The sequence below is a fragment of the Durio zibethinus genome, chromosome 17 (assembly GCF_047325235.1).
Source record: "Durio zibethinus cultivar Kanyao isolate XHJ-2024 chromosome 17, ASM4732523v1, whole genome shotgun sequence".
In the NCBI taxonomy this organism is placed as follows: Eukaryota; Viridiplantae; Streptophyta; class Magnoliopsida; order Malvales; family Malvaceae; genus Durio; species Durio zibethinus.
Window position 1 is genome coordinate 20,654,694 of NC_143178.1, and position 3,401 is coordinate 20,658,094.

General features: G+C 30.0%; 1 pseudogene; it reads left to right on the forward strand.

The window, feature by feature from the left end:
- The first annotated feature begins 879 nt into the window (after positions 1-879).
- On the forward strand, positions 880-2,990 carry LOC111274868 (E2F transcription factor-like E2FE; annotated as a pseudogene).
- The last annotated feature ends 411 nt before the right edge of the window (positions 2,991-3,401 follow it).

Below are 3,401 nucleotides of genomic sequence, written 5' to 3' on the forward strand. Positions count from 1 at the left end.
AATGGAATTCATATTCCCGCTTACCCAAATCACTATTTCAAAAGTTTAAAATCCCCTCCTTCCAATTCCCAAACAAAGGCCAAAACCAAAACCCTCCAATTTCCTCCCTTTCTTTGAAAAATTTTCACGCACCAACCTAACAATCTTTTTCTTCTTTTGTTTTAAATGGCCCCCTTTGGCTCTATGTCTTTCAATCATTTCCATCCCTCTATCGTAAACATATCGATATCTTTTTTTTTTCTTTTCTCAAGTCTTCCCCTTGCCATTACACTTACAGCTACAAGCATAAATCTCTGGGCCTTTTTTGCTCTAAGTAAATCTCAGTCCCTCTCTTTCTCAGTTTAAAATATATTTTTTTAATTTTTAGATTTACTTTACTTTTTTTTAATTTTGTTGCAATTTTTTAAGCATGTATAATAGGGACGGCATTAAGTTGATTGGTCTTGATGAAGCTGTAACAAAATTAGGTCTTTATTTCATTTTTTTAATGATTTACCTATAATTTTTTTTGTTTTCTTTTTAGATCTGATTAATGCTTTGTTGGGATATTTCAAGAGTTAAGAAACGGTGAATCTATGATACTGTCAATGTTCTGGAAAGTCTTGGGGTAAATTTTTTTTCTTTCTCATTAATTTTTGTATCTTTTTCTTGGTGTCAAAATATATTTTTTCTATTTCATAATTGATAGATATTTAGGTTCTTACAAGAAGGTTAATAACAAATATACATGAAAAGGTTTTGGGGCAATTCCTAAAACTTTACAAGATCTAAGGTAAATTTAAAACCTTTTTTTTATTGTTTTAAAAAATGGTTGGAATTTAAAGGGAATTTGCTAATTTTTTTATGGTAGGGACAAGGTTTCAGTAGTAATTTCAAAACTGTGATCCTAACAACAATGCAAAGGTAAGTAAATAATAGATTAGTGTTTTTAGCTATTCCTTTTCTATCAAAGTATTTACTTTAAACCTTTGTGTTGATTGGTCTTAGGTCTCAGATGATGATGATGACAATAAAGATGATGAAGGGTTTTCTAATCCCAACATTGAGAGTCAAATTGACACTTTAAAACCTAGCTCTGTTCTTAAGTCTTGTGCATCGTCAAAAGTTGATAAATTTCATGTTTGAATTATAATAATTTTGTTTGTTATCATTTGCCTAGGATCTCATTATTATTATGTGGAAAATTGAAGTGGACTGCTTTGAGTTGATATGTAAACAAGTCATTGTCTTTAGGCCTTTTTCTTAGTGAAACTCAATGAAGTTTTAACAGGAAAATGTCAAAGACATCTTATAACTGAAAGAAAAAATCCATGGGGCTATTTACTCATAATTTTATCAAGTTCTTTGTATGCTTTAATGTGAGCCTTACTTTTGCTCCATATGAATTCTCATTGAATCACTTTGTTTTGGTCATCATTTTGATGTTTCTAAATAACTACTTTTCAGGCTGAGTTGATTTCCCTTGATGAAGCGGTGAGGTTGTTGCTTGGTAATGCTCACAATACCTCAATAATGAAAAGTAATAACTCTTAACTTTTTCAACCTCATTCTAAATTGAAAAATAACTACAAAAAGATAAAGTGATTGACTTATTTGTTGTTCATTTGAAGATTTAACAACAAAAGTAAGGTGGCTATATGACATTGCAAACATGTTGTCTTTCATGAATCTTATTGAGAAAGTAAATAGATTGAGAAAACCAATGAGGGATTAAAACTTCTTTAACTTCAATCTCAGCATCCTTGAAATTGTTATTATTAGAGACTTAAGATATGTTGTTTTTAAATGCACAAGGTTAAATGAATATTATGCAGACTCATATTGCAAATAAGAGGAAGCCTACATTTAGGTGGGTAGGGCTAAGAGGGAAATTAGAAAAAAGATCTACTGATGCCTTGGTTCTTCATGAATCTAACAAAAGGGTATTTGGAATTGATGTTACAAACATCAATTTCAAGAAGAATAAGGTTGATTCTTCAAATGATCAAAATCTTAACCAGTCAAGAAAATGCAGAAGCCAATAAAGTTGAAAATTTGGTGACTGTGACTGATAAAAGTAGTTTGGAGGATTCAAAACAAGGTTCAAAGAGCCACTAATTTAGTTCATTTGTTCCTGTAAACTTAACTCAGATTGGTAACTCTAAAAACAATGTAAAATGGGTTCATGACTAGGAGAGTCTTAGTTCTACGTTTCATCTTCAATATCACAATTAAGGTAAGGTATACTTTAATATTCTATTATACATATAAGTGGAATGGTTTGATCATAGAAGTGCTTCTTGTTTAACTACTAATGCGATCAAAAATTGGTCAACTTGAATAGTAATAGTAACCCAATGAGTTACATAAACAAATTTTTTGGATTCACAAGTGAATATCACATGCTAATTTATTGATATATTGTAAATGTTTGGAATTGTACTAATAAACTTGATAAAAATAATTTTTACTAATAAGGGAGAAAAAGGATGAGGTAAAATATTTTCTATCAGTTCATATAAAATTTTGGTCATTAAAAATTTAAAATCAGCTGCTTGAGGTATAATATTTTATCAACCTAGTTGCTCAGTACTTTTGGCCTATTAAGCACATTTCTCAGTTTCTATGGTATTAGTACCTTTGTGTGCCTTTTTGTTTAGCTAGTTACATTATAAACCTGTTTTTAGCTGCGTGCATTTTCTTAGTTATTGCCTTAGGAGATTATACGTACGTTGTTACCTAGTTTGGTAATGCTTACAAGAATTAATGCTCTTGGTCACTTGATAGACATGAAATGATAATAGAATACGAAAATAATATTAAATATATATATATATATGAAAGCAACAAATTGCAAGTTTACTTTGAAGCAACAAAAAGAAACTCTAACACAAATCTCATTTTGTTGATATATTATAGTCGTAAAGGACCTATTTTCTCATTACATGGAAGGGTGGAAATCATGGTACACAAAAGTTGTTGGTAAAAAGTCAATATAACAAATTTCCTAATGCTTCACTACTTGCTTTCCCTTGTAAACTATTCAAAATAACTAAGTACAGTATATGGGAACTATTTTTTCCCATATTTTTACCTTTTTCTTTCATAAAAGAAATGTCCTTTTATTGAATGCATTCTCTCTTTACACCAACTTGAATGGCCACACTTGTACACAAATTCACTCACAAAGTTGATGTGTTGTGTCTTAGACAATTATAAATCATGATCTATTATTTTTCAGTTGATTAGATAAATTTGGGGTCTTTTTTTTTTCTAATCCCGTTTGTGCAAAAATGGGAGCTTCAGTAGTGATGTTAGCTTTCTTGTTGACTACTAGGTCTTACCTTTGGTGATTTCAAAAACTGAAATATTTAGTGCCAAAAAGGGTCTTAAAAACAACAAGGCCTTATGTTAATACATTG